The following is a 23,373-nucleotide window of genomic DNA, read 5'->3' on the forward strand; positions in this document are numbered from 1 at the left end:
ACTTGCAGGGAGGGGGGTCCCTCAGCCTGGCCTATGCCCTCTTGCAGTCTGGGACCCCTCGGAGGATGTCCACCTGCTGGCTTAGGCCCGCTCCATGGGGGATCGGGCCTAAGCTGGCAGTTAGACATCCCTCTGGCAGCCCGGCAGCCCTCAGGGGATGTCCACTTGCCAGCGGGGAGCAGGCCTAAGCTGCAGTCAGACATCCTTAGCGCTGCTGAGGAGGCAGGAGAGGCTCCCACAACCACCTCTGTACTGGCAGCCATCAGCCTGGCTTTGTGGCTGAGCAGAGCTCCCCCTGTGGGAGCACACTGACCAGGGGGCAGCTCCTGCATTGAGCATCTGCCCCCTGGTGGTCAGTGTGTGTCATAGTGACCAGTCATTCCCAGTCTTTCTGCTGTTAGGGTCAGTTTGCATATTACCCTTTTACTATATAGGATAGAGGCCTGGTGCACAGGTGGGGGCCGGCTGGTTTGCCCTGAAGGGTGTCCCGGATCAGGGTCGGGGTCCCGCTTGGGTGCCTGGCCAGCCTGGGTGAGGGGCTGATGGCTGTTTTCAGGCTGGTCAAGCCTCCCCCCCACCCCCCAGCGGGGACCCTCAACCCATGGAGGTTTGGCCAGCCTGGGTGAGGGGCTGAGGGCCATTTTCAGGCTGGCCAAGCCACCCCGGCGACGGAAGCTCCCAGCCTCTCCTTTTTTTCTTTTTCTTTTTTTATTCTAGGATTTATTTACCTTCTATAATTGAAACTTTGTAGCTTTGAGAGGAGCTCAGAGCCGGCCAGGGCGAGTGGGAGGGAAGCTCCTGCTCGCTCCAGCTTCATGGCCACGGTCGGCTGAAAGCAGGTGTCTGGGGTTCATTTACCTTCTATAATTGAAACTTTGTTGCTTTGAGGGCAGTGGCAGGCGGGAAGTTGGCTTCCTCCATCATTGGGGCAACCAAGCCTCCTGCTTGCTCCAGCTCCGTGGCTGCCTATCTTGGTTGGGTTAATTTTCAAATAGCCGCTCTGATTGGCTGGTGGGTGTGACTTAAGGCTTTGCAAAGGTACAGTCAATTTGCATGTTTGTCTTTTATTAGTGTAGATTATTGACTATATTCCCTATGCTGTGCTTTACATTTCCATGACTCTTATTATAACTGATAATTTGTATTTCCTAATCCCTTTCACCCTTTTCACCCAGCCCCTCAATCCTCTTCCCATCTGGCAACCATCAATTTGTTCTCTGTATCCTTTTTGTTCATTTATTTTGTTCTTTGGATTCCAGTTATAAGTGAAATCATCTGGTATTTGTCTTTCTCTGTCTGACTTATTTCACTTAGAGTAATATCCTCTAGCTCCATCCATATTGTCACAAATGGTAAGATTTTATTCTTTTTTATGGCTGAGTAACATTCATTGCCTGTATACACCACAGCGCCTCTATTCATTCATCTGGCAGTGGACACCTAAGTTGCTTCCATATTTTGGCTGCTGCACATGATGCTTCTATGGACATTAGGGTGAAAATGTCTTTAGAAATTGTGTTTTGGATTTCTTCGGATAAATACCCAGCAGTGGAATTCAGGGTCACAAGGCAGCTTTATTTTTAATATTTTGAGGACCCTCCATACTGTATTCTACAGTAGCTCTACCAATTTACATTCTCACCAACAGTGCAGGAGGGTTCCCTTTGCTCCACATCCTCACCAACACTTATTCTTTGTAAGTTTATTGATAATAGCCATTCTGTCAGGTGTGAGCTGACATGTCATTGTGATTTTATTTTTTTCCAACTCATTTATTGCCTTAACTAGTTAGAAAGACTATTTTTTAAATTTATCTTTACTGTTGAAAGTATTACAGATGGCCCCTTTTTTCCCCATTGACCTCCTTCACCCCAAACCCATTTCCCCCTTCCCCAACTAGGCCTTCACCACACTATTGTCTGTGTCCATGGATTATACATGTATGCATATAAATCCTTTGGTTAATCACTCCTCACCCCACCCACCCACCCTTCCACCCCTGTCTTCTCTCTGAGATTCGACAGTCTGTTCCATGCTTCCATGTCTCTGGATCTATTTTGTTCATCAGTTTATTTTGTTCCTTAGATTCCACATATAAGTGAGATCATGCCGTACTTGTCTTTCTCTGACTGGCTTATTTCACTTAGCACAATACTCTCCAGGTCCCTCCATGCTGTCTTAAAGGGTAAGAGATCCTTCTTTTTAAATTTGCATTTCCTTGATGATTAAAAAAAAAGGTGGGAGGATATGAGAATCTAGTTTCTTTCTGGCTAGTTGGGAAGCTTTTAGATTCTTGAAGTCGAGAGTAATAATGGATAATCCTAGAAGGTAGATGGGAAGCCAGGGTGTGACTAAAAAGTTTCCAGGTACTAAATCATTGTGCATACAGTGTGAAATTGGGCAGCATTTTTATATTCCCACTTTAATTTCTGCAGAAAATGGCCAGTTAAGTGGGGTTAAGTGAATTGTGTCTATTCATTTAACTTGCGAATCCTTGCAGTTTGGGGATCAAGCTTGCCATGTATTCTCAGGGAGATCATTTGGTCATGCTAATAATTGAGGAAGCATTTTTATTATATTATTTCTGCTGAAAACATATTTAAACACTTTATGGTGAACTCAGCTTTCAAATCCTGCAGAACCATAGTCAAAGACTGTAACAATTATTGTTTATGTTCTGCAATGACCAAAAGACCCAATGTGTCTGATTCTCTGGTCTAGATGTCAGAGGCAGATTTGGCCTGAAGATACTCAGATTTATGCTTCTCATCTTTTTCCTGTGTGGCCCCATCTAAGGATGTGTACCTAAATTTACAGTTGTCATTTTTTAAATTATATTTTTCTGATGCTACAAAACCTGAATCCATTAATTCTTTTCCTTTCTTTTCTTTAACTCTACCATTATATTCAAAGTAGTACATCAATCTAGTTTATCAGGCCTCACTATTTCTGAAAATATTACTACCCATAATATTATAATTAGTTTCAAGCTATAAAAGGTTTTTGGTTTTTTTATATATATTTTTTATTGATTTCAGAGAGGAAGGGAAAGGGAGAGATAAAAACATCAATGATGAGAGAGAATCATTGATTGGTTGCCTCCTGCACGCCCCCTACTGGGGATTGAGCCCACAGCTTGGGCATGTGCCCTTGAAACCCAGGACCCTTCATTCCGCAGGCTGACACTCTATCCACTGAGCCAAACCAGCTAGGGCTAAAAGGTTTTTTGACACATTAACATTAAAATAAAGCTTCTCAAGTTCAGTTTGTTCTAGGAAAACACAGGGTTCTAGTCTTTCATTTATTTATTTATCCAGAATACTTTTATTCAAACACTGTGTTGCAGCATGAGTGTAGGCATGTACAAAGATAAAGTGTAATTGAATAAGAAAATATCTTGTTTCTCAATTTGCTTACCAACTCTGAACTGGGGCTGGGCAAGGGACTTAGTGAAATTTCAATTACACAATAATTTTAAAATAGTTTGCGTGCATAGCTTTTTGTGATATGTTGCCATTTCATGTGCATTATTTCATTTGAATCAGTTTATTATGCTTACATACATGTTAAGAGTTATTTAAAATGATAAATTAATAAATAAAACAAGATGTTAATGAAAGTAGTAGGCACAATGGAGCTATATTTTACAAACCTAACAGATTTAATTACTAGAATATAAGTTGAATGCACCTGAAAAAAAAATTAAAAAACAACAATTTCCTGAGCTCTTAGTTGGAAATAGATACTAATTTTAGCTCAGATTCCACTTATTTATAACATGCTAAAAATTCATGAAAAACAAAAATTACCCCAAAGTTTATATTCAGTGTCTAGGTATTGTCCCTATTCTATTTTTTTTTTTTTTTAATGCTCAACGGAGGATATTTTTCCATTGATCATTTAGATCAAGCATGTCAAAGTCAAAGGCTAACTTGGGCCAAATAAACAAGATTTAAGTTTATATGAGCTGCAAAAAAAACCACAAGCTTCAATTTTCATAGAAACATAGGTTTATTTTGAAAAGTATAGTATAAGATAGAACAAGAGCAATGATAAAATTAATGTTTGCTTACATACCGTTATATTTGCTGGGCCGCAAAAATATTCCTTGCCATGCTTGTTTGACATGCTTGTTTTAGATAGAGTGGAAGAGAAAGGAAAGACAGAGAGAAATATCGATCTGAGAGAAGCACATTGATTGGTTGCCTCCTGCATGAGCCTCAACCAGGGCCCAGGCTGGAGAGGAGCTGCAACTGAGGTACATGCCCTTGACCAGAATCAAACCTGGGATCCTATAGTCTGCAGGCCAAAGCTCTATCCACTGAGCTAAACCAGCTAGGGCCCTATTTTTTTAAATATATTTTTATTGATTTCAGAGAAGAAGGTTGAGGGAGAGAGAGATAGAAACATCAACGATGAGAGAGAATCAATGATTGGCTGCCTTCTGCACACCCCACACTGGAGATGGAGCCTGAAACCCAGGCATGTGCCCTGACTGGGAATCGAACCATGACCTCCAGCTTCATAGGTCGACGCTCAACCACTGAGCCACTCACGCTGAGCAATTATTGTCCCTCTTTCTTTTATTTTTTTCTTCAAACATTTTTTTCCCCAAAAGCCTTTATATATGTCTCCTTTCCCCCTGTTGTACCTCTTTCAAGAGCCAACTTCCTTTAATATATTTGGGAAGGAAAGAGGCTTATGTCTGTCCTGTTTCTAAAACCTTAAGTTCTTCTCCACTACCCCAACCACCCCCAGATGGCATTTATCATTTATTTTGACAAATAATTAATGAGTTCCTACTATGTACCAGGCATTGTACAGGTGCTGGGGAGCCCAGAGTAGGCAAACTATCCTTCTGGATCAATTATATGATCACAAGCACATATTACAAACTGTGGCAAATGCTCTACTAGTAAATGAGCCTGGCTAGTGTGGCTCAGTGGATTGAGTGCTGTCCCATGCACCAAGAGGTCACTGATTTGATTCCCATTCAGATCACTCATTCCATTACCAGGTTTCGGGCTCGATCCCCAGTACGGGGCATGCAGAAAGCAGCCAAACAATGTTTCTCTCTCATCTCATCTATGTCTCTATCTTTCTCTCCCTCTCCATTCCTCTCTCTCTAAAAAAACACCATATGTTTTAAATGCTATAAATAAAAAGCACATAGTATTAAGAGAAAGCATGGTTGAAGAATCCTATCCCCTGGGTATAGGGGAGCCTTTCTGGGCAAGTAACTTGACTTGAATGTTATTAAGGTAAAGCCAGGAAGATCGCTTGGAAAAAATCACACACACCCCTCCCCAAGACATAGAATAACCACCAGCAATGCATTTGCCAAAGTCTAAATGTATTTAAGTATTTTAGCCTGAAACAGCATTACAGGCTGTGAGTAAGGAAGGCAATGCTCCACACTCCAGTCTAGGATAGTAATCCAAGCTGGGTTTGGACACCCTAAATTCGGTCCTTTCTAATGTCTACCCACCAGCATGAGATGTAGATAAACACACCATGTCCTACAAACAACACTGATCCTTGAGTTCACTAGAGTTTATATTCAAATTCAGGAGGAAACATTTCCCTAAAAGCCCCATAATCTGAAGTGGAGCCTCTGTTATAGGTGGGGAGATCTCCTCGCCCCACCTGTTTACTGGGGGATATGGGGTTCTTGGGGTGCCACTGGAATGAGAACTTCCGGAAGCCCCCTGGGAGGATGGGATATTATAGAAAGCTTCATTTCTGTGGAATTGCGTGCCTGAGTTTCCAAGGTCCCATTTCCCTTTGCGCTGCCATAGAAGTGTAGCTGGGCTTTCAACAGAGCTAGGATCACAGCCAGTGTCCAGAGTTTCCACTCCAGGTTGGAGCTCAGGTCCAGTCCAGCATTAAGCAAGCTTAGTTTGTGTTCCCTGCTGCCCTCGGTCCATTGCACGCGGGATCCGCAGGGCCTCATGGCTATGGAGGGAACACGGGTGAATGCAAGGAAGCAGGAGCAAAACCAGAGGAACCAGAGAGCCAAGAGAAAGAGTTTTCTGCTCTAGCCAGTTTGGCTCAGTGGATGGAGCGTCAGCCTGCAAACTGAAAGGTCCCAGGTTCGATTCCGGTCAACGGCACATGCCTGGGTTGTGGGCTCATCCCCAGTGGGGCACTTGCAGGAGGCAGCCGATCCGTGATTCTCTCTCATCATGAATGTTTCTATCTCTTCTTCTTTCCTCTCTGAAATCAATAAAAATATATTAAGAGAGAGAGAGAGAGAGAGAGAGAGAGAGAGAGAGAGAGAGAAAGAGAGAGAGAGAGAGTTTTCCCTTATTTTTTGGAGCAGGGAAAAATTCTCGGATCAGGGAGTGTCTTGTAATCTTTGTGAAGGGAAGGAAGGCAAGTCAAGCATCTTTTATTCCTAGGAATGGATGATGAGAATTTCTCTAACACAACCACTAGATTATGGGGTCAGGATTGGAGAAATGTCAATGTTCCCGCTGTTGATGTGGATAAAAAATATTTAGCCAAGATGAAATCCGCTTACCCTCCCTCCCTTATTCAAATATCTTCAGTGGTACCTATCTGTGGGCCACATGCTGCTCTTACAGAGGCTTTCTATTTCCACAAGCCCCACCTCGGATTCTCCCATGTAAGAGGCCTTTCCCAGGATCCTTATCACTTTACCACTCAGTGCATTCATTCTGTGACTGTGGAGCTATCAAATAACAGGGCACATGAGAGACAGAGAGGCACTCATTTCAACTGTTAGACCATCAATACCCATTCCTCTGTGCATCAAACCACTCAGGAAACCCGAGTGACCTGCATCAGACCTGGTAGGCAGATTGGCCTGTGGTCTGCTGGTGTGTTTGCATTGGCTGAGCTTCAATGGTGGCTTTTGTGTTTGACGATTCCGGTCAATAGGGTGTGGCTTACAGCTCTCCTGCTTGCTTTCTTACAATGATCCTCACCATTTTATTTCACTTGCCTGAAACAACCCATTCATCAAATACAGAGGAAACCTGGGGAAGAAACTTGCTAGCTCCCACCCTAAAGAATCCTTTCTCCTCATATTCTCTTGCTCCAAATGACAGACAATTTTTTTGATGAATACTAAGTGAACTGATACTTAACCATAGCATATTGCCATTGATAAAGAAAACTGAGGCTTTGTTTGATTTTACTCACTTTCTTGGACTGCATTCTTCAAAGTATGAAAGAGGCGCTATACTACTTTTTTAATATAAATATAGGTAGGGAGATCACCTATATACTTGATATTCCTTGATGGTACCCTGGCAGCAAATATAAGAATCCTAGAGTATCATTCTACATGTCACCCCTAACACAATTAGAAGATTAAATGGACAGGCATAGATTAACAACACTTTCAATTCACATCTATTACAGGTACTCTCAACGATCTGCTCAACTATTAACTTCTTCAATATGGAAATAGAATTCTAAATGTCACCACTTCAAAAGCACCCCTTTCCTCACCACATTTTCTTTCTCTTACTACTAAGGGAATGATTGAATCCTGGAAAAGACTGACTTTGAATCTCTCAGCTTCCCTTAGCTTTCTGGCCCTGACTCAGAACAAGTCTGTCTACCCTTACTATAAGAGTGGAACTCCCTCAGGATAAGATCTTTTCCCTTTTTATAGATATCATATCTGTTGGTATTTCTGTGTGTCCTCTGTGTATTAAATACCTAATGAATTTCATTTAGTCATGAAAGAGAGACAGTAATTTAGGTAATGCAATAGGGAATTCCATATGTAAAGGGAAGAAGTAGGAGCTCAGATTGGAGTAGTTTGTCTTAAGGTGAACTTATCAGGAAGAAAAAAAAAACACATTTCAGTTTCCTCATCAAAAGTTTGGGATCCAAATACCCGCTAAAGTAATTCAAGATGTACGAAACATAGGTGCTATACTACTTAAGGACTTTATCTTCTTCCAAGTTATCTCATTGGAAATAAGATTCAGAACCCTGATTTCCTCATAATTTCTTTCACAATTATATTAAGACCAAAATTCTATGTGATTTTAAGCCTGCACATTCATTCTCTTTCTTAAAAGCTTTTCATTTTGCCATTTGATGAATATTGGAAGCCAGTGGATTATCTGGATAAAGGGAATTAGTGGAGGTTTGCATCAGTCAAGAGAGTAAGTCGCCAGAGGCTTTGAAGGGAGTGCCTTACAATATAAACAGACATAATCCCCTGCGAGCATTGCCTTCCAAGAAAGAGAATTTTCTCAAGGCCAGTGTTTTTAATCAGCTAGATCTGCAACAAGATTGAGAGTAATGCGGGTGATAAGGAACGCAGGCTGTGTGGGAGGAAAAGCAGCTAGCAGTCAGCGATCTGATTCACGGGGAATGTTAGAAGCTGGAGAGGAGGGGGAAATGAAGAAGTCTCTCAGATCCCCTAACTATTTCTACCTCTTAAACAGCCATCCAAAGACATCCCTGCCTGAAGGGAAAATGCACTATGTAGATGGACGCGAGTTATTAGCTGGAGGAGGGCACCCGGCAACATGTGGGAAAAGTAGACAGCATTTTAACGGCCCCAGTGTCTCCACTTTTCATGCCAAAAGAGGATCAGTGCCAGCTACAAACAGGTGGAATTATTCCAGCACAGCTTTGTAGGCAGAACGGGGCATGGGATATGTGTTTTGCCTGAGATGGGGAAACAACAGCAAAAGCAGATAAAGTTACAGCAGTAAGAGAAGAGAAATGGCTCTGGCCACAAATTGTCAGAGTCTCAATTCTCAATTACAGTGGCCTGGCTCCCATTTTTACACCTTTTTTTTTCTACCAGAAGAGGAAGGAAAAGTGCTTCTGAAGCTCCTGTCTTTGATGAGAAGAGATTTTTGTTGTTGTTAGTATCATACAATGAAAAAGGGGGAGAAAGCCCAGCTGGTATGGCTCAGTGGTTGAACATCAACTTATGAACCAGGAGGTCACTGTTGGATTGCCGGTCAGGGCCTATGTCTGGGTTGTGGGCTCAAATCCCCAGTGGGGGTCATGCAAGAGACAGCCAATCAATAATTCTCTCTCATCATAGATGTTTCCATCTCTCTCTCCCTCTCCCTTCCTCTCTGAAATCAATACAAATATATTTTATAAAAAAAGGGGGGGGGGAAATAAAGTAAGTAAATGCCTTTATAATTACTTCAGATATAGTTTTTCGAGTTTATAAAAAATTTGAAATGTTTTCCTTAAGTATTTCTACAAAGAGAAAAATAAAGTTCAGTGGGAAAGAGGAACACATGACCAAAACCATTTCAGACCTCGCAGGTGATTGATTCACGTTGAAAAGCCAGTGGTGCATATACATTTTGCCGCAGACCCATGGGCAAATTTGTTACACCAATACTCCTCTATCTAGGCCACGTGTTAGCAGATGTGCACCACAATCTGATAGTCACTACTTTGGGAACTCTCAAAGTGTGTGTTGGGCTTTCAGAAAAAAATATGTTTAGCATCTTAATATGGAGTGTCTTGGGTGCTCAAAATAGGTGTTTTCACTGCTGTGCTATGTCGTGTTTAATTAATTCTAGAAGAGAAATCATTGTGGCCTGGGGAACTTTCTAGAAAGGCAGGAATCTGTGGGTTCCTGCTCTAAAGACTTAGTCAAGGGATCTTATTAAATGATTATTGCAGAGTCAACAACATTGAAAAGCAGAATGTACTGAGGACAATACCAAGTACTGAGAGAAACTATATGAATGAGTGAATGAATGAATGGAGGTAATTCCTCTAATTGTAACACTTTTCTCCTTTTTCCTACGTCTGATGAATTTGTGCATATCCTTTGAAACTCAGCTTCATCTCACTCCGGCAAAGCCTTTCTTGATCCCCTAGCTAGGTCAGAAGCTCCTGACCCAGATAACTAAATAGCTCACTTTATCTTCTGGGGTTTTTCTGCTGGGCTGGAATCCCTTGAGGACATAGATGGCATCCATCTTTCTCTGCATGTACACCCAGTACTTAGCGCAGGGACCAGCAGACCTTCTCAGGAAAGGGCCATATAGTAAATATTTAGACTTTGTGGGCCACACAGTGTTACAACTACTTGCCTGTCATAGTGCAAAAGGTAATATGTAAACAAATGAGTATGTCCATAGTCTAATAAAACTTCATTTACAAAACAATAAATGACAAAAATGTATCCTGCATTCAAAAGTTTGGCACAAAATAGTGGTTCAGCAAGAAGGCTGTTCAATAGCACAGGCTGAGTGGATGTGGTCTGCACAGGTGGAGAGAAGAAGGGCATGAATCTGTAAGCTATTCGGACGATTGGAGATTTGATCTGAGGAGTGAGCAAGGAGAAGAGGACAAGTTCAGATTTCTGCTCGAGCAACTAGCTGGAGACATTTATGTAAAAGCAGTGGGACTGGGTATATTAGCAGAACTGGGGAAGGAGAGATGAGTTACATTCGGAGCAATACTGTGATATGTGAAAACCCTGTGGTATATTCTGTAACAATTGCTCTTACACTTTAGTGTGTATCAGAATCAATGAAGAGGGCCTGTGCAGACACAAGTTTTAGAGTCTCAGCTCCAGAGTTTCTGATTATGACGCAGGGCCCAATAGTTTGCATTTTTGTCGTGTTTCCAGAGGATGTTGGAGAGGCTGGTCTAGAGCCCACCCTTTGAGAAAACTGTCCTAGAGAGATGTGCCAGGGTTTTGATTTGGGTGTCAGCAGTATTGAGAGTGAAGGAAATGGAGATGGGACCAAGGATAGAGTTGGAGGATACCATAGATTAACAGTACACATATTATCATCATTCAAGCAAATATATATATATATATTTGATTCAGAGAGGAAGAAAGAGGGAGAGAGAGAGAAACATCAATGATGAAAGAGAATCACTGATCAGCTGCCTCCTGCATGCGCCCTACTGGGGATTAAGTCTGCAACCCAGTCATGTGTCCTGACCAGGAATCGGGCAGTGAGCCTGCCTGGCCAGGCTTCAAGCAAAGATGTAGAGCCCTTTAAGATTAGAGTCCTTTAATATTAGAGCAAAATTTCTTTTAATCTTCCCCTATCAGATTTCCTTCTGTGATAGGAGCCACGATATCTATCCTGTCCACATCCCAACCTTAAGTTTTATATTTTCTCCTTGGATTTCCTGGTGTGTACCAAGCTCATTTGTCCAGTCCTACCAGAATCACCGCATATTGCTTTTTCTCTATGGCCATGGCTTCCATACCAATAACTCTCTCATCTTCCATCTACATATTGATTCTCAACATCTGCACTTTCTTTACAATTGTTCCTGGCTTAGTGTTTCTGGCACACTCCCAAGTTTTCCCACTCAGATCAGGAAGGCCATCATCTCTAAGCAAAATCAAAAAGAAAGTAGACAATGGTATTAAATATTTCCACTCCCACCATTAGTAGAAAGACAAAGAAAAAATTTGGAAAAACGTCAACCAAGAAGAATATGAAAAGAGGCTTCAGGTCTCTGGAAGATCAAGCTCTGTGGTTAATAGTTTTGTGACCATTAATAAAATATTAATATTTTCAGGAAACTTCTTACAAAATTTTCTATATTAAAATCAGGTAAATCTCTCAGGCCTAGATAGTCTTCTCCCTTTTCTTATGGTTCTTCCCTTTTACTCTGTGTTATTACTGTCATGCTTATTAAATTAGCAGTTATACTGATTGCCACTGTTCATTGAATGCTTACTGCTAAGTGCATGTACAGCTAATGTACATTTACTTATTTTATCCTCACAACCACCACTGAGGTAGGTCTTTGTATTTCTATTTCAAAGGGATTCAGAGGCCAAATAACTCACTCAAGATCAAATGGTTAATAGGCAACAGTGAGAAAATTTAAGCCCAGATCTGACTGACACCCAAGCCTCTCTCCTTGACCACTCTTCAGCATCCCAGATATGCTTTCTCCTTCCTGCAATCGTCAAAGAAAAATCCACAGACGCTGCATTTTTAAGGACTTTGTTTCTAATCTGTACATAGATATCAATAAGGTATAACAAGCTTAGCAAGGTTTCAACGTTGAGAATCTATTTTAAAATTCTCAAGATGCTGATCCACAGCAGTATTCAACCTTAAAGATACAGAGGTCCAGTTGAAGACTTCCCTCATCATTTGTTGCCACCAATAAAGGAGCTCACCAAATCTTCCCACCCCACCCCCACATCATGATGATTCTTGCCTAAAGGAGAGGAATAGGCTGACTATGGCATACAAGACTGTAGCTCTTAGCACTTCTCAAGGAGTGGGGGTGGGAAAAGGGAAACCGAGTTCAGTTTGATGAGATGCCACTCACTCATATCTCTAAGTGGAGATGCCAGTTACTTACAAGGATTCCTCTCAGTAGTAGATACATGCTCATCGTAAGTATGATGACTTAAGCATTTCTTTGCTCTGAGTAACATTCATAATAGAAGGTCTCAGCAGTCGCTTAACTCTTCCTCTATGAAAACACTAGGCAGAGACAATCATTACTTACCTGGTATTCAGAATCCCATTGCAGGTAAGCAGACATTGCTAACTAGGTCTGGACAATGTACTGTGAAGAAGAGCGATATGGGAAACACTTAAGATCCACTAGATGACCCGCTGTCTCTTCCACGGACTTGGAGAAAACATAGGCCAAGTATTTAAGTGGTATAACCACACGATGAAAGCAGCCAGGATCCCTGAATCACTGCATGGAGGAGAGCTATCCTAGACTTTCCTTCAACCTTGGGTGAACATTGTATGAAGGACAAATAATATCATCGTTGTTACTGTGGATTATTTGTTGCTGCAGCATAGCATTGCCTATCTAAACTAATGCAAGACCTCTTATTAATACTATTTTATTTACTCTGGACTGAGTCAAATGAAGGTTTTTACTGGTTCACAATATATCTTTACTCTTAGTTGAAAAAGTTCATGGCTAAGTCTAGAGAAGAAAATAAAAACAAAAGGTAAGAAGAAAAAAGTTAAAGAAATACCATACTCAGTAGGGAATGCTTAATTCATATAGACAAAAGCAAACAACATAAATTTTAAATGAAAACCCATAACTCAAGAAAACCATGGCTCTAAAGGCTTAGAAACAATGTTGGATGATATAAGCCCTGAGGGCTTGGAGAAGTATTTATTATGTTGTGTATTAAATGGCTTTCGTATTTTAAAGACACGGGGAAGAAGCATGGCAACATTAGAAGAAAGGAAAAAAGCAATAATGATGGAAATTTTGAGGGAGAAAAGTGGCTTGAACATTTGTCACACATAAAAAGTAAAAAGAAGAGCACTTAAACCGGATTTTTCCATGAAATATACACAGCACAGGCTTTCAAGGAACAAATAAAGGCATGTAAGCTGACGAGGGAAGACTAAAGTAGAGTGCATTTTAACCATCAATCCTCGAGGTGACAGAGATCTGAACAACTGTAGTTAAGTGTGGATCATAAATAACGTGTTACTATCTCTGGAACAAAAGACAAATGGCTTGCTCACCAGTAAGAAATTCAGGGGAATTTCTGGATGAAAAACTTTCCAACCTAAGGGACAAGGACAAATAAGCCCATATATAAATAGTTGGCAGCTCCATTGTGTTTCCTACTTTATTCCTTCTATTTTACCACTCTCCTGTGTGGGCATGTACATATGCATGCATACATGCACTCGTGTGTGTACTTGCACATACAAACTGCCAACTGATCCAAGGCAATAGACCATTCGCAATTATGCCAAATAAAAGTTCGTTGAGTAGAGGCAGAGAAGTGTTCTAAGTCCTCTCCTAAAACCATATTACACTCAAACGAGGCTAAGAGAAGGATGATTATTCGGGCATTCATTGGCAAACAAGCATATAACTGTAAGCTCCTTATTGTTTTGATCCCCCCTGTGTGAAAGATTTGCTGGAGGCATATGCAACAGAGATTCTAGCAGCAAGATTTAGGGTGGTGACAAGTGTGCTCAGAATCTGGCCATAGGCCCTGCTCCAAAAGATAGAGATAACCTGGTCTCTGGATCCTTATACTTCATTACTGCAAGGGAAGGAAAGCCTGCATAATATTTCTGTCACTCATACTAGTAATGAAAAATAATTTCTCATACCCATTATGCTATTCTAATGTTAATCAGACAAGCATATTAGAGATAAAGATAACTAAAGTGCATACCTTGGGAACATGGGCCTCTGATTAGAAGATTTCAAATGCTGGCTATCCCTGGAGTATGTTCTCTCAATTAGATCAATAGGCCTCTCATAGGGTGGAGATTAAATTAACACAGAATATGGATAGATGGATATTTAGACAGATAATCACTTTCTTCTATGCAGAAGTATTTTCAAGGATAATAAGACTACCTAACAACTCAAATCCATGGGGATGGATAAGGCATAGATTTCAGGAAAAAATAAGTGGAGAAAACAGTTATGTATTTAAAAAATTATGTATACATACACTAGAGGCCTGGTGCACAAAAATTTGTGCACTCGGGGGGGAGGTCCCTCAGCCCGGCCTGTGCCCTCTCACAGTCTGGGACCCCTCGGGGCATGTCCATCTGCTGGCACAGGCCTGCTCCCTGGGGGATTGGGCCTAAGCTGGCAATCAGACATCCCTCTGGCAGCCTGGGAGCCCTCGGGGGATGTCCACTTGCCAGCGGGGAGCAGACATAAGCTGCAGTCGGACATCCTTAGCGCTGCTGAGGAGGCAGGAGAGGCTCCCACCACCACCGCTGTACTGGCAGCCATCAGCCTGGCTTGTGGCTGAGCAGAGCTCCCCCATGTGGGAGGGCACTGACCACCAGGGGGCAGCTCCTGCATTGAGCGTCTGCCCCCTGAGGTCAGTGTGTGTCATAGTGACCAGTCATTTCCAGTCTTTCTGCTGTTAGTGTCAGTTTGCATATTACCCTTTTACTATATAGGATAGAGGCCTGGTGCACGGGTGGGGGCCAGCTGGTTTGCCCTGAAGGGTGTCCCAGATCAGGGTGGGAGTCCTGCTTTGGTGCCTGGCCAGCCTGGGTGAGGGGCTGATGGCTGTTTGCAGCTGGTCACACCCCCTTCAGGGTGGGGTCCCCACTGGGGTGCCTGGCCAGCCTGGATGAGGGGCTGATGGCTGTTTTCAGGCTGGCCACACCCCCTTCAGGGTGGGGGTCCCCACTGGGGTGCCTGGCCAGTCTGGGTGAGGGGCTGAGGGCTGTTTTCAGGCAGGCCTGCGACTGAAGCTCCCAGCCTCTCCTTTTTTTCTTTTTCTTTTTATTCTGGGATTTATTTACCTTCTATAATTGAAACTCTGTTTCCATCACTGGCGCTCCCAGCTCTGAGGCTGAGGCTGGCTGAAAGCATGTATCTGGGATTTGTTTAGCTTCTATAATTGAAACTTTGTTGCTTTTGGAGCTGTTGCTTTCGGAGCTTAGAGCAGGCCGCAGCAGGCGGGGAACCTTGGCTTCCTCCATCACTGGAGCAAGCAAACCTCCTGCTCGCTTCAGCTGCGTGGCTGCCGGCAGCCATCTTTGTTGGCAGTTAATTTGCATATAGCCCTGATTAGCCAATGGGAAGCGTAGCAGAGGTATGGTTAATTACCCTTTTTGTCTTTTATTAGATAGGATATATATATAGAACATTTGATCCACCAACCATAGCATTTGCTCAGTGACTTGAATTCTTTTGTGATAGAATGATATCCCTATTCAAGTTAGGTAGGGCCCTGCAGATAAGACTCTTTTTGCCTATGGAACAGAGTGTGAGAGTAAAGATACATTCCCTCCATTGGCTGCCTTTTTTGACAGCTTCTCTGCAGTACAGTGGTTGAATATGTGACCTCCAGAGTCAGACTGTCTAGGTTCCAAACTTTGTTCTGCCATTTATTAGTTGTGACATTAAGCATATTATGTAACTATAATTTCAAGTTTCAAAATGGTAATAATAACTACTATGGATGCTGGGAAGATTAAATAAATTAATACATGTAAAATACTAAAACACTTAGAAGAAGCTCTAAAACATAGCCAGGAGCACAAACCCATTATTATTTTTTATTGTTATTGATATAACTGTTTTATAGGATTCTGTGGTGATTAAATGAAATAATGTGCTGGGAGCCCTGGAATATAACAATAATCGCCTAAGTAATAACAATCATCACAATGAGTAATGCTTCACACAGAACTGCTTAAGTTGTAGTTGCAGTGTTCAGTCCCTTGAAATTCTTCTGGGATCCTAGCCATATACCCCACTTTTCTAAATGATGTCTTGGAGGAAAGCACAAAACTCTAGAACCCTGTGTCTCCAGAGCTTCTGCCTTAGGGACCTGCGTGTCTCCCCTTACTCCCCCATGTATCTGGAAGAACCTGGGTGGAGTGGGAAAATGTGCGCCCATCACTGGGGTCGGGGGGGAAGGCAAGGAAAGAATGTGGACCCTGCTCTGATGCATTAAATGGTAGAAGCCTTAAAGAGCAGGAAGTCTGAAATGTATAAGTTTAAACCCCAAAATAGTACTGAGCCACATCAGTTTCACTTCAGTTGAATGGATTTGAAAAGCTAAACTGATAATCCCCTGAACATTTTCAGTGTGTAGCTCTCTCATTCAGTATGTTTAATCCACCCTTCCAGATCATTATCCACGTGTCTTGTTTTGTGCCAGGGGAAATTCTGATCTTAGTTGATGAAGTACTCAGTCCCTATAATCTTGTGAGAACCACAAATGATGATAATTACATTTATGGAGTAACCTGGCATGGAGAATACAATACGCTGAGTCTAAGAGCTGAGGTAATTGTATTTTTCCTTCAGATCAGCAGAAAAACCCAAAAAAGGTAACATCATTTGAGCGTTATTATTGCACTTTCTCAATTTTTGTCAACTACAATCATTAAGGTATCTCTGAAGAAACAAGAACTCTGAAGGTTGACTTAGATAATCTGCATAGAAAAGAGGGAATAAACAATGTGCAATTAGTAAAAATCCATGAAAGAGGCAAGGAATGCTTAGTAGAGTAGAAACAATACTGAAGTGGCACTGAAGAACTTCAATTAGTAAGAATTGAATGACCTTGAACTTCTCCCTTCTCATCTCAGGGTCACATTTGTTCTCATTAAATTTGAGAATCCAAATAGATTACTAGTCAGATGTCTTTTGTTTTTAAAATTCTACAACTATAGAATATACAGGCAATTGGTACACTATTGTATAAATAAATAGAACGTGTATTAACTGAGGCTTTTGGCAATAAGTGTATTTTTCTTCAAATGTCTCAAACAGATTTGTTTATCTGAAGTCTTAATTGTACTTTCTGCCTTGCCAAGCATCCTTTCTCTTCCGTGGGGTCCTGAAATTCGCTTCTCACTGCTCACACTTATCACAGTAGAACCCAGACATCAGCTTGTTTGTATCACAGCTATTATACTTTCTTGCAGTTCAGAAATCATGTCTAACTAACCTGTTTTCAAGAAAGCAGCTGGCATTTAAAGTAGAATGATAGAATGGACAAAAGAATGACTGAATAAATTAATGAGTTGTTTGATATCAATGAGGCAGAAAGTAAATAAAGAGACACTGAGCACCAATCATTCAGCGCAATTCACTATAAAAAGGTATCTTTAAGGCCCTAACAAGATACTATCCAAAATAGTTCTTACAGCACTTGTTTTGGTTGACAGTAGGGCATTCAATGAAAATGACAGTGGGCTTTAGTGGCTTTAGAAATAACCCTTTTACAAACCTTATTACCACCAGCCTTGACAAAACACCTGAGTATGAATGCAGTGTAAATAAAAACCAGGACTTCATCATGCCTCTCAGGGACTGGCACACTATGGCCCATTGGCCAAATCTACTCATCACCTATTTTGTGGAGCCTGTGAGCTAAGAAGTGATTATATATTTTTAAATATTTATATTTTTTTAAAAGATTATTTTATAGCACATGAAAATTATATGAATTTAGAGTTTCAATGCTCATAAGAAAAGTTTTATCAGAACACAGCCACTCATTCATTTACTATGTCTGGTTGCTTTGATGTCCCAACAGCAGAATTAAGTACTTGTGGCAGGCACTGTATGGCCTATGTAGGGGAGGACATAATTTTTCCTCTGCTCTTCTAAGTTCTTGGCTAAGACTCCTATCAATGTAGGGTTGTCCAAATGTGTAGAGAATTTTTATGAGTTTATCTGAACCAAACTGACATGACAGGAAGCAAGATCGAAAATGTTCAGGCAACCCAGCCAGGGTGGCTCAGTGGTTGAGCATCAACCTATGAACCAGGTCACCTGTTTGATTCTTGATCAGGGAACATGCTCCAGTTTCAGGCTCGATCCCTAGTAGGGGGTATACAGGAGGCAGCCAATCAATGATTCTCATCATTGATGTTTCTCTCTCTCCCTCTCTGAAATCAATAAAAACATTAAAAAAGAAAATACAAAAATAAAAAGAACCAAAAAAGAAAGAAAAAGAAAATGCTCAGGCAGCTGATGATTTTGCATTTCTTAGTTTTAAGATCTGAATGTCACGTTTTATTGATGGCCAGATATAGTTTCACATAGCAGCCCTTCACCCTGACCTCCAATCCCTTCTCTCCAAGGGTTTAGAGAACACTGTATGTGCTCCATGTTTACAAGTCAATAAAAGGCAGGACATTCCTTCTCGGCCTTTTGGCTAAGATCAAGTGTAGTATCTGTTCTTATCAGTTTAATATCTGATATGTCCTCTATCTGAGGACAGTATATTAAACGGATTTTTGAAGCTGGGAGTTGGAATAGGAGCTTGCTCCGTCCACTCCACGCATTGACCCAGTATTGCAGTCCCTCTGGGAACAGTGCACCAAAAAACCCCAACCAAACAAACAAAAAAATGGCAGGACAGATTTTTAAAATCCCTTTTCTCCCATCTAAGGAAACCCCTTAGGTTCTCTGCCCTGAGAGATGTCTGTGAGAGCTCTCCATGCCATAATCCACACGTCTCACCCCACTTCCATTGTGTATAGTGTTAAATGTGCAGAGGAACTGAAATCGGATACAATCAGTCTAAGGCTGCCTGTCACTAGAGCCAAATGAAGCAGAGACAGGGTTGAATCATATATGAGTGTTTATTCCAATAACGCCAGCAGTATGGGGAGAGGAGTCGGTCACGCTGGAAATTCTACTCACCCCCTCACCAGTTGGCTGATGAGGGAGAAGATAACTATGACATGGAAAGGGGAGGGAAGGGTCTGCAGTCCAGACTTTGAGCTCCTAAAGTCTGATAACAAGGTGGCTAATCTTCTATATTACAAACAGCTCAGCCCATTCCTGGGACCAGAGAATTATCAGCATTAGTAAGAAAAACTCCTAGACCGGGTCAGGGTCCAGGCATAGCAACCAAATCAAAGTGTGTCCTGTCCTTGGTCTCTTCTCAAAGTAGACCCATGTAGGCATCTTCTCTTTACAGCCTTGTTTCATCCTCCATTTTCTGTCAGAAAACTCATCTATAGTTAGTGAAGTGATTATTAAACAACTGTGGCTCTATTCTTATTACATGCCCTTCCCCGTTAACATTTCCCTCTTTTGATAATATCATCTCATAGTCATGTGATTAGTTTTATATGGACGATGTCTTGTTGAACTGCATTAGTCCTAGCCTATTATATTTCCACTTATGGATTTTGGCTCTAAATTCTTTCAGGAAAAAGGGTCTCTTCTGTAACTTCTTTCTGCTAATGGGGGTGGAGAAGGGGTGGGGGTGGAGTCCTGAAGTCCTCCCTGTCCAACAAGTGAAGGAGAAAGCCAAAAAGGGGGAGGCGGTTTTAAATGAAGACATTAGCCCACCCATGTTTCATTGACTCAATTTTAAGTACAAACTGTAGAGTCTTATTTTTTTAAAATATATTTTGATTGATTTCAGAGAGGGGGGGGAGAGAGAGAGAGAGAGAAAGAGAGAGAGAGAAGAACATCAATGATGAGAGAATCATTGATCAGCTGCCTCCTGCACACCCCCTACTGGGATTGAGCTCACAACCTGGGAATGTGCCCTTGACAGGAATCAAACCCGGGACCCTTCAGTCTGCAGGCCGATGTTCTATCTACTGAGCCAAACCACCTAGGACTGTAGAGTTCTATTTTTAGGACACAGTGATAATAGATGGCTTCTATAGTGAGGCCCATACTATGTGAGTAAGCAATTAGGTAAGCAGAGACATAGGCATACAGTCTATGAAACTGAACACAAAACATAAAGATTAATGTATGCAGTAAATCATAAATGGATTGAGAAGATTTCTAGACATAAAGCTTCTGCTGGAACGAAACAACAGTGACACTCAGACTCTGCAGTTAGAACATTTCTGGTGATGTCAACAGGTGCTGGGGTCTGTATGGCATACACAGACACAACCTTAAAACAAAACTTTGAACACAATTACTAGTAACTACATGGAATTCATTACCTACAATTGGGTATTATGATTGCCACTGAAACACAATTTTCCTCCCTAAGATTACCCTCATTTTTATCAAAGAGCCATATCAAGACTAATTTATTTACTGTAGAAGTTGAGTTCCAGTTTGGCCTGATTATTTGCATAAACACAACAGGAATAGCAATTCATTATATAGGCTTTTTAAATCTGCTTTGCTGGAATCTCAAGAAAGTTTCTTCTCAGGGCAAAGAAGCCAAGCCACACAGTTGCCATCAGTCTTTGCTTGCAATGCCTGTAGGTTGGGGTAAATTCAAATCTTTGAGATCCCCACAGGTGTCGAGGTTCCTTCTTGCTCTCTTTCAGGAAGGCAACCTTTGTTCCTTACCTAGAAAGACTGCCATGAACTATGTGACCATTTCAATATATAAAATCTTTGCTTCCTAGGCAAATACAGGCTATGTATCCAAGGGGCTGATAGGCTTCAAAGTCAATCTTCATTCCTTAGCTTTCTGGTGACATCCAGAGTCCTGGCATGTATCTCTCAGACATGACATTCCAGTCAAAGTCTTAGTTAATAAAAACACAATTGGAAACTGGCTTATGTCCTGTTATGAAGAAATCATATTCTTATTGGATTTATGCAAACAAACACATTGCCATGAAAACAGTAATACTCACTTGCTGAAGTCTTTCCACAGCAAGGGTTCAGGAATCTGGACAAGGGCTACACAGAAATGAAAAGAGACTAGACAAGAAGTATAAATTTGGAAAGCATTTGGGGGAACCAGGTGGAGGCTTCAACCTCTTGAGGGGTGGCGCCCTGAATCTCCGGACCCAGGGCTTTTTAGTAACACATTTTGCCCTTTAGCAAAGCAGATATACATATCAAAGGTAAGGTTTGGTAAACAATAAAGGATTATCAGGTTAGGGGAATTGCCCTCAGCTGTTTGGCAGCAAGTAGTAATATGCAGATCTTTAGCCCTGCTGAAGATGTCCATCAGCCTTCTGACAAACTTCTCCCATTTATTATGCTAACTACTGTTCTTTAGCCTTCAGCACTCACTCATTAAGAGTTTCCAAATTCCGGATAGGTCAGGTAGGGGGAAAAATACAAATGCCTTAATATTGCTTATCTGTACTAATAAAAGGGCAATATGTTAATTAGACCGGATAGACCAGACATCTTCCGGACGTCATTCTGGACATCCTTGCTGACAAAGCTGGGGCAAAGCTGCCTGCAGCCAGCTGGAGGAGGGAAGCCTGGGTCCCAGGTGTAGGGGCCAAGGCAGAGGCAGTTAGGGGTGATCAGGTAGGCAGGCAAGTGGTTAGGGGCAATCAGGCAGGCAGGCAGAGGGGTTAGGGGAGATCAGGCAGGCAGGCAGATGTGGCTAGGGCAATCAGGCAGGCAGGCAAGCAGTTAGGAGCCAGCCGTTCCAGATTGTGAGAGGGTGCAGGCTGGGCTGAGGGAACCTCCTCTCTCCCCCACCCCGGCATGAATTTTGTGCACCGGGCCTCTAGTCTATAATAAGAAAAGCATAATATACCAATTGCCAAGCAGCAGAATGACCATCCAGATGATCTTTCAGACAACCACGCTAAGACATGCACTGTTGCCAGGCCAGCCAAGGCAGGTCGATGCAATTGATGGGGGGGGGGGGGGAGCGCTATCACCCCATGATTCATAGCCCCAAAGAGAGAGGCCCAGGCTACCTGGCCAGTGGCACTGTGGTGGGTAGGCAGGGAATCCCTCTGCAGAGCTATTGATTTTGTAGCCACATGATCAATCACCCCACAGAGGGAGGCCCAGGCCATCGGCTGGCTGCACTGCAGCAGGTGGGAAGGGAGATGCTGGGGCGGGTGTGTGGGCCCGGCCATCGATCACCATGCAGAGGGAGGCCCAGGCCAGCCAAGCGATCGCACCTCACATCTGTTGCCCACAGAGGGAGGTGACCCGTGTCAAGGGAGAAGGGGGCAGCACCACACAGATGGCAAGCAGTGGCAGCAGCGGGGGCGGGGCCAGTTGCCAGAAGCCAGGGGAAGGAATGCCCTGATAGGCCCTGATCACTGGCCAGGCCTAGAGACCCTACCTGAGAGGTCCCAGATTGTGAGATGGTGCAGGACACGCTGAGGGACACCCCCCCACACACCCCCATGCATGAATTTTGGGCCTCTAGTGAAAGTATAATTTACCAAACTGCTTTAAGAAAATAAATGAGTTTCCTTATATCTGGGGAAAAAAAGGTTAAAAATCAATAATATTTTCTTTTTCTTTTCTTTATTGATTAAGGTATTACCTGTGTCTTTAACACCCCATTGCCCCCAACCCCCATTCCTCTCCCATTCATGCCCTCACTCACCTGGTGTCTGTGTCCATTGGTTAGGCTTATACGCATGCATACAAGTTCTTTGGTTGATCTCTTCCCCTTACCCCGACCCTCCCCTACTTTCCCTCTGAGGTTTGAGCATCTGATCAATGCTTCTCTGTCTCTGGATCTGTTTTGGTTCATCAGTTTATATTATTCATCCTATCTAATAATAGACAAACATGGTAATTAACCGTACCTCCGACATGCTTCCCATTGGCTAATCAGGGCGATATGCAAATTAACTGTCAACCAAGATGGCGGCCGGCAGCCAGAAAGCTGAAGTGAACAGGAGGCTTGCTTACTCCAGTGATGGAGGAAGCCAAGGTTTCCCGCCTGCCGCAGCCCGGTTCTGAGCAGCACTCTAAGAAACAATGTTGCAATTATAGAAGCTAAACAAACCACAGGTATCAGAGGAGGCCTCAGAGCTGGAGCTGCAACAGTGTTTCAATTACAGAAGGTAAATAAATCCCAGATACCTTTCAGCAGCAGAGGCCTTAGAGCTGGAGCTGGCTCTCAGCTCCAGTGACAGCTATAGAAGGTAAATAAATCCCAAAATAAAAAAGAAAAAAGAAAAAAAGGAGAGGTTGGGAGCTTCAGTCGCCCGCCAGCCTGAAAACGGCCCTCAGCCCCTCACCCAGACTGGCCAGGCACCCCAGTGG

General features: G+C 42.4%; 1 non-coding gene across 1 annotated transcript; it reads left to right on the forward strand.

The window, feature by feature from the left end:
- The first annotated feature begins 18,590 nt into the window (after positions 1–18,590).
- Positions 18,591–18,781, forward strand: LOC111823311. Its single transcript, XR_002826332.1, has one exon. It is a non-coding gene; the product is annotated as a U2 spliceosomal RNA (small nuclear RNA).
- The last annotated feature ends 4,592 nt before the right edge of the window (positions 18,782–23,373 follow it).

The sequence above is a fragment of the Myotis lucifugus genome, unplaced genomic scaffold (assembly GCF_000147115.1).
Source record: "Myotis lucifugus unplaced genomic scaffold, Myoluc2.0 scaffold_456, whole genome shotgun sequence".
Taxonomy (NCBI): Eukaryota; Metazoa; Chordata; class Mammalia; order Chiroptera; family Vespertilionidae; genus Myotis; species Myotis lucifugus.